The 8,567-nt window shown below is 38.0% G+C and overlaps 2 long non-coding RNA genes across 3 annotated transcripts in view; both read left to right on the top strand.

Annotated features, from left to right (window-relative positions):
• Nucleotides 1–2,147: 2,147 nt before the first annotated feature.
• The window catches only part of LOC143370506 (uncharacterized), a 54,999-nt gene continuing 48,579 nt past the window's right edge, over nt 2,148–8,567 (top strand). The window contains exon 1 of one of the 2 annotated variants that reach the window (XR_013085642.1): nt 2,148–3,023. This is a non-coding gene — a long non-coding RNA (uncharacterized LOC143370506). Of the gene's footprint in view, nt 3,061–8,567 lie in introns of both variants that reach the window. The other variant, XR_013085641.1, reaches the window with a different exon arrangement.
• LOC143370511 (uncharacterized) lies at nt 3,454–4,013 on the top strand. Its single transcript, XR_013085647.1, has 3 exons — nt 3,454–3,573; nt 3,659–3,742; nt 3,838–4,013. It is a non-coding gene; the product is annotated as an uncharacterized LOC143370511 (long non-coding RNA).

Below are 8,567 nucleotides of genomic sequence, written 5' to 3'. Positions count from 1 at the left end.
GTAATTTTTAGGTAGTTAACAAAATATTATGTGTTGAAAATAATGTGTAATCAATTACACAAGTGCACAGAATATTTTGTCAACTACCTAAAAATTACAGAAAATGTGTAATCAATTACGCAATTATATTTTAATCGTAATTTGTAATTTGTTGTTAGATTACATTTGGCCCTACTCTGATTCACACATATGCTCTCACGGTCACATAAACCACATTTCACATAATTACTTTTTGTAATTCGGCCCTCATCTCGGGGTTCTCCCTCGCCTTTCCCTCTTGTGCCTCCTTTCCCTCCCTTGCCCCCCTCGCTTCGCCGCTTCCTGGAGCGCTTCTTTCATCTGGAAATGAAATAATGAATGTATTATTTTATGACAAATAGTAAGATTGTATGAACATACCGGGTAATTCTCTCGCTAGAGTCCTCAAAGTCGTGGAAGTGACGAATCCCACTTCTGCATTTCTCATCAGATTTTTGCGAAAATGGCGTCAATCGATGTCGTGTCGATGAAAATGGTCCCAAGCTAAGTTCGTTAAAAATAATCCGATTTACATGACATTTGACATGATTTTGATCGGCAGAACGCCAGGAATTCATTAGTATCACCGCCATATCGATTCGATGAAGAATAAAGAATTATTTAACATGTGGTAGTGAATATCGTCTCGAGCGTCGAAGTCCACCAAAACTCAACGAGGCGCGGCTTATTGACGGCATCCCCTTTGAAGACTCTAGCCAGAGAATCACTCTGTATAACAGTAACAATATAATACTTACCTTATTCATATAATTAATTCAACACTATGTATATCACGTGCACGTGGTTGGCGTTCTTTCAACGGACTGACTCTCCACGCGATGGACTGTTTGTGCCGTGGCTTGGTTTGTAGAGCGTCATTTGTTTCAGAACGCACCACAGACGAATCTTCGGTTCACGGTTCGTGTTTACGTTTTTTTGCAATGGGCAGAAAGATTTTGAGTTTTGTTGCGTTGTGTTGTATTGTGTTGTATTGTGCTGTGCGTCATGCGTCGTGCGTCGTTCGTCGTGCGTCGTGCGTCGTGTTTGTTGGTTTAGTTTAAAATGAGTGACACTCGAAATGTGGATATGCAGGACGTACCGGAAGATATGGACAATAATTCTCCGTTTCGTTCGCGACACGTACATTCGTACGCAAAGAGATTATCGAAACGGAAAGCATATCGCCAAAACAGAAGGTCTTTAGCCCTTCAGAAGAAACAAGAAAGCGAAAAAACGGCAGACGACACTGCCGTAGGACAACATCCAGAAGAAGTGGCCGAGGAGTGTATAGTAGAGGAGCCATCAACATCCGATGGACGAAATCATACGCATCAAGAGATAATGTACTTGCCACCTGCTGAAGATACTGATACGGCCAGTTCGGGAGAAACTGAAGAGGCTCTTGAAGAATTTGATGTAGAAAGTAACGAAGAAGAAAACTTCGTTATAGAAAAAATTGCGAAGAATAAGCCGCAAGAGCAATCGCGTCTCGTAAATAGCAACGATATAATGAATTTCGCAAATGTGCTTACTCAAATGCAAAAAATAGGTAAGCATGCAAAAGATAGGGAAGACTGTGGCATTGAATACCTATGAATAGCTGGTGTGAAACGGCGTGGCTTCAAGAGCATCTTCGGCGTAATGTGTACTGTATGCCATTACAAAGCTGAAATCTGCAATCAATCGGACAAAGCCGAAGAAGTGGATTGCTGATTGATAGAAGGATTCAGTACTAGCGTAGAAAAACGTAGGCTCGTTTATTCTACTCTGATTGCTGATGGGGACAGCATATAAGAAGATTATTGATGCTGACCCATATAAGAGATAGATTCGCGTAAAAAAATTGAATGCACGAATCATTTGTTGCGAAACTTCTGCACAAAAATGTGACCGATTGTGAAGAAGACTACACCTGGACCATTGAGACAAGCTGTGGAAAGTAGCACTCGCCGGATACGCACGGACATCGTAAAAGCAAAATTTACATACAATCAGAATATATCAATCGACGAGAAAACGAAGAATTTGTATGGCGACATACAGAATGTTCCGATCCACGTGTTTGGTGAACACAAAAAGTGTGCACAATTAGAATATTTCTGCGATGGCAAGAATAAAGAGAATGAAAGAAACATCTTTCCAGAATTGTTGAAAATTGGGGTGTACCAGGACGTAAAAGAAATACTTCGTCCACTGTTAGCTCATGCGGAGAGCTTATTTTATAACACTAATAATAACGCTGTGGAAAGTTTGAACGCGATAATTGCCAAGTACATTGGCTGAAAAAGATTAAATTTCGCCGAAAGAGGATCATATACAGGAAGATGTGATGCTGCTGTCGTGGAGTACACAGTAACCAAGTGCACTCGCGATTGAATGGGGCAATGAAAAAGAAAACGCCCGAGGTTGTTCGCCAAATGGAAGAAAAGAAGATGAAAGAAAAGGAAAAGAGAACTGCAAAACAGAAGGAAACGAAGGCTGCGCGATATGTACGCAAGCAATTGACCTCCCAGAAAGATTCTGATTATGGACAAAATGCACAGAAGCCAGACATGCCATCCAAAATGTTTGAACTGGAGCGGGAAAAGCATATGCAAATGCTCAGTGACTGGCAAGAGAAAAGACATGCCATTGAAGATGAAACAATCGGACAAGCAAAGAACCGCAGATGGCTGCAGTACAGGTCCAAATTGTTGACAGCATCCAATTTTGGACAAGTGCGTCGTCGCCGACCTGACACGCTTTGAGCAAATGCAGTGAAATCATTTCTGTATCCGAAGATAATTAGTGCACCTGCGGTGGAATACGGGAAAGAATGCGAGAAAATTACTCGCGAAGAATTGAAGAAACAATATTCAGATATTGCAGAATGTGGAATTTTCATCGACTGCTGCATCCCCTTTTTAGGAGCTTCACCGGATGGAATCATCGGTCAAGAGGGTATTGTGGAAATCAAATGCCCCAAATCAACGGAAAACTATTCGCCGGAAGAAGCTATTGAAAAAGTACCCGCTGTTCGGCGCATGTTCACACGTAAAACAGGTATTTCAATAAATAAAACGCATCACTACTATCAAGTACAAGGCCAGTTACATATTACTGATAGAAAGTAATGTATATTTTGGCAATGGAGCAAAACCTGGTTCAATTTTATTTAGAATGCATGCTACCCGAATTAATAGATAGTCGGCACAATAGGTGCATGCCTATTCGGGAGCGTCAATTTATATTAGCAGAAAGAGCGAAAGAAAAATCCAAAAGCTTGAAAAAGCGAAAAAGGTCTCACTCTGAAAATAGTGAAACTATTGCATCGGTCCGGCCTCGCACCGCGCTGTAAAGTGCGGTACCACTGTCAGTGGTCACAAGTGCCAGCAATGGCACTTGTACTCTCGAGTCGATTCACACCGGCGTAACTTTGCTAAGAAAGTGGAAAAGGAAATAATAAAATTAATTCACTCTTTAATTTTTTCAGACACATTTCTAAGTTCACAGGAGGAGACAGGCGGAATCCGGCTTAGTCAAAGTGCGCCAGGCTGATACATACGGACGTCACAGGTATGCATGATGTTCAACTAATTATTGAAAGAAACTTTTACTTTTATATCAAATTTACCGAAATTTCTGCGATCATATCTTACAGGCGGACTTTTGACAAAATTACAGCAAACATGGTGTATGGGACATTAATGCCAGGGCAAATGGAATAATAAGTACCATATTTCAGGTAAAGTTTGACAGCTTATACATCTACAGTAAAATTTTGTACACTTGTAAAACAACAATTAAGTATTTCCTAATGTATTTCATAATGTGTTACAGATCCACACTGCATACGTCACATTTCGTTACGAGCAACCTGGCAAAGTTGTAGGAAGACCGTCAATGGAGAAAGGAATTACACAGAATGATAGAAGATAATAAGATAATATAATTCTTCGATAAATATCCGACACTTTTTTTTATCTATAATCGTCCATTTCAAAGGGGCGAAAGCTTGAATGATTTATGAGACAAAAATATATATACAGGGTGTCCCACTAAGGAGTGGACAGCGCGATATCTCTTAAAGTATTGTCGATAAAAATATAAAAAAAATAGGGAATTGCATGGTTCAATTCTGGACAATTCTTTTCCGTCAGAAATGTTACTTAGGTAGGTACATCTGCGGTATCGAGAAGCGCATCGTTACTTTTATTTCGTACTTGCTTCTATGCTCGGATGGCCGGTTCTTTTGGGAGGGATGCAAGTTGGATTGGTTAGGTTAGGAGGAGTGAAAGTTGCTAGACTAAATTTCAACCATAGGGAGCAGATTGTAGCAGAACCAATCCAACTTGCATCCCTCCCAAAAGAACCGGCCATCCGAGCGTAGAAGCAAGTGCGAAATAAAAGTAACGATGCGCTTCTCGATACCGCAGATGTACCTACCTATGTAGCATTTCTGACGGAAAAGAATTGTCCAGCTTTTGGGCCTGCGAACCCTGTCGTAGACCTTTGGCAGGTAGGTATCAGTTTCAACAGGCAATACCACCCGTAGCGCCAGTAAGACCGACCCCGGTCCTTCCTATTCCAGAGGGTTTTCTTCCAGTGAAAATCAGTAAATTTGCAAGCGCAATATCTTAAAAACCAGTGGAAATAAAGTGTATACATTAAAGCTTATTGAATTTGTCTTGGAACGCACTATCAACTCAGGTCTTCAAAAAAAATAGTTCCATTTGAAAAACCGAACTTGACCATCGTATCTTTTAAAATAATAATCGGAAACAAAATTCGTTCGCGCTAATAAATGGGCCCCCTCGAACCATGCAATTCCCTATTTTTTTTATATTTTTATCGACAATACTTTAGGAGATATCGCGCTGTCCACTCCTTAGTGGGACACCCTGTAGATGGTATATATCGGGATTACTATGTACGTTAAACAGTAAAAACTACAATATCTCGAAAACGAAGGCCCATTCGACATTAAGCCGAAATGGTATTTTCATACTACATGCGTAATACGACCCCCATATACTGTCGTTCCAAAAGCAATTTCCACATCCGTGGTATCCCCTTGTAAGTGGGTAAAGAACGCGAGTGGTTGATTTGAAGTCGATTTGTGGTTATGGATTATTATTTAATAGTGACTGGGTAATTTTTCACCCCCTCGGAGTTTTTTTCGTAATTTTGTATTGTCTTTCAAACTACGCACCCCTGCAAACTTTCAAGACAATTGGGTGGTTGGAAGTGGGTTAAAATTTATTTTCCAGATTTGAATCAAAGATACAAACACAGGATCGTAGCTGAATAAAATCGTTTTATCAGACATTCCAAAATATACGTATTGTTAGTATTGATCTAGTTTATATTGATAAATTTTGACAACCATGGAATAACAATTCCGAAGAATAGCATGTACAAAAGTATTAGATTGAAATATATTTTGTATACCTTATTCAAATTGTATGCTTTGAAATTGAAGGGTCGGATGCAATAAGGGGACTAGCGCTCGAAAATGGGAAAAATTATTGTCCAAACGCTAAGAAAGCATTGTAAAATTAAATGTTGTTAAACTATAATTTAAAAAATATCATGTTATAAACCTCGTCAGGACACACATTTTTTTTATTTACAGTTTATTTATCCAATCATTACTACTCGAGTTAAAAATTATAAAGAAAAAATTTTCATCATCCAAAATTATTATTTCTTTAAACATAAATTGCGAGTACTTGAGTAAATACTACGGGATCATTATGAGACTTGAAACATACAACTCAGAAAACTCTAGCGAAGCCGCAAAGTGTATGCACAAAACGCTTATGGTGAAAAATGTAATAATATTTAATTAAAAATTATTACTGGACATATCCCATGTTTTTCAACGTTCGCCGTTAAAAAGTATCGAGGCAATTTTGAGGTACATATAACTTGCAGCGACAAAGTTTTTCATTAATATACAAAGAAGATTTTTACCAATTTTCACACTGATTCATAAATAATTGTAGAAGATATAGCGATATATATAAATTCCGCGCGGCACCAACTGTCAACGCGAGTGCTAAAACTGCTACATAAATAGCGCATTACAGGTACGCGGCTGTTGGCTGACTCTGATGCTAGACGCAGCTCTCGTGCCGTATTCCTTCAAGACTTCTCGATAGAAAGAGATGTGGCAACAGCGCGGCAGAGACAGAGAGAACAGAAGATGTGGCAACTATACGTAAAAAATTCGTCTACACAGAGTACTTGGAGATGTCACCTCTGTACTACTTCTTTTTATCGATCGCAGTAGTTTCCTTAGAGTCCGTCTGTTTACAAGGGACACTTCGATCGATTCGGACCATAACAAAAATGAGACGGCAGCCTTAACGGGGGAGCCTGGTGTAACTAAATGAAAATCGAGGCATTTTTCGGGAAATTTTTTTAAAGAAAGTATTTGATAGATCTTTCTGAAACTTTCAGGATATTGTATTAACAGGTTAAGGTATATAACAAAAAAATTTTATTAAAAAAGAGCGGCAAATAACAAAGTTATGCCCAGTCCGTTGGCGACGCAATTATTGCACTGCGGGCAACGTAGCGTCTTTTGGTTTCATCTGAAACCAAAAATCGAACCATTTTCTTTTAGTTTATGAGTGTACGCACAGAATGAAGAAATTTGAAACTTAAAAGATGCAAAATGAACAAATGGCGGCCTCTTGAATAAAAAGTTCACTGTTTCCAACGAAATTTTGCCTTAAATGTCTAAAAAAAGTTATTTATTTAAACAATATCATTATACTAATAACTTAGTACTATGAAGAAAAAGTTCACAAATATCCGTGCACAAGGCCAAGTCGATTGGTTGAATATTTTTTGAGTTACATTGCCCGCAAAGTATAAAACTGTCGTTTCGAGAAAACCACATTTCAAGTTTTGTGGTAGCCTGGCGCTCCGTAGCAAAATCGGCTATATCCGCTTTAATTTTTCGAATTTCGTTTTGCGGCTTTGGGAACATATTGTCGTGATGTTCAACTGTTGATTTATGCAACAAAAAAAAAATCGATTTCTTCGATCCGCTACACCAGGCTCCCCCCTTAATAATATCGTCGTGTCTGTGAATCACGCATTTTTTAATAGGGCATTCTCCGGGCATTTGCGCGTTTCACTTTGTTGGCATAATGAGAATCACTTGTATCCCACAATGATGAAAAAGTTTGTAATAAAGCGACCCAAGAAATCCCCCCGCTATAGTCCCACGATTTTGGAACATAATTTTGTGCCAAATGATAACATATGATGAAATATCAATCGCAACAAATTTTCAAGTTGAGCCGACAATTAGTTTCTGAGATATAGGAGATCGAAGTTAAAAAAACATCTACAACACCAATATTTATTTTTCTTGATTTTGATTTTTGCAAGTGGTGATGGATACATATATCAGGATTGAGTTATATTATATGCAGCCTTTGATATTGATCACATCCGCAGAACCGTAGAACCACTTTCGCATGTGCAGTAATATTCTGTAATTGATTCTCTTCTGGTTTTAATTTTATCAATAAGTATGAAAATGTGCTGCATTTTTTACGTTACGACTATTAGCTGAAAGTTTAATGAAAAATAGAATATTCTTTTATATTCGCTATATTCAATTGGCCATTTTGAAAATCTGTGTTCAAATTCGCTGTTAGCAGTCAGTAAAACCCCTGGGGACAAATCTTTAAATTATCGGACTGACATAAAAGTCCGTGCATCGAAGCATACCTATAGGTTGACGCGTTAATGAATTTTCATTTGTTTGACCTCCCATATTTCAGAAACTAATTGTCGGCTCAACTTGAAAATATGATGTCTCATTAAAAGATAGATACCTATCAGTTGGCACAGGTTCCAAAATCGTAGAACCAAAAACAGACGAAAAGTCCCTTCATCTCTCTTTATCGTTATCGAACGTAACACTCTCTATGCTGAATACATATGTAGGTCTCTTATACGATACTGTGATGAGCGAACTGAGCGATACCACAGCTGTCATGTGAATGCTACGATTTGTTTCTATTTATGTTTCGTCAGTCGCCTGGAAGCAAAGAAAGTCGCCGGCGCACAGTGGTTCCAAAATGGGAAATTTTGGGAAAAAATTGGGTTTTAAAATAAACGATTCATGTGTTTTTTGGCCAAAAACCATGAAAAATCACGTTTTTTCACATATTTTGCGATATTGAGCAGTTTTCTTCTGCCTCCATGTAATTTTGTCCAATAGAAAAGTTGTATAGAATTAAAATATGCGTTTTTTTAAATTTTTTAAATTTATTTTTAACTGTCAATATTCGTTTTTTGAACGGATTTTGTACTTGTACAACGTTTACACAATTTTGTCGAAACAAAATACGTAAAATGATCACTGATACTAACCTTGATCGTTTTAATTCTGCAATAAACATTTTGCCTCTTCACTCAAATGAAGTTTTAGTAACGTATGAAAAAACCTGATTTTTCATGGTTTTTGGCCAAGAAACACATGAATCGTTTATTTTAGGTATAGGAACATGGTATATATTCGGAATCAGCACAAAATTTTCTAT

This window comes from Andrena cerasifolii, chromosome 6, assembly GCF_050908995.1.
Source record: "Andrena cerasifolii isolate SP2316 chromosome 6, iyAndCera1_principal, whole genome shotgun sequence".
In the NCBI taxonomy this organism is placed as follows: Eukaryota; Metazoa; Arthropoda; class Insecta; order Hymenoptera; family Andrenidae; genus Andrena; species Andrena cerasifolii.
This window is presented reverse-complemented; position numbering and strand designations above follow the sequence as displayed.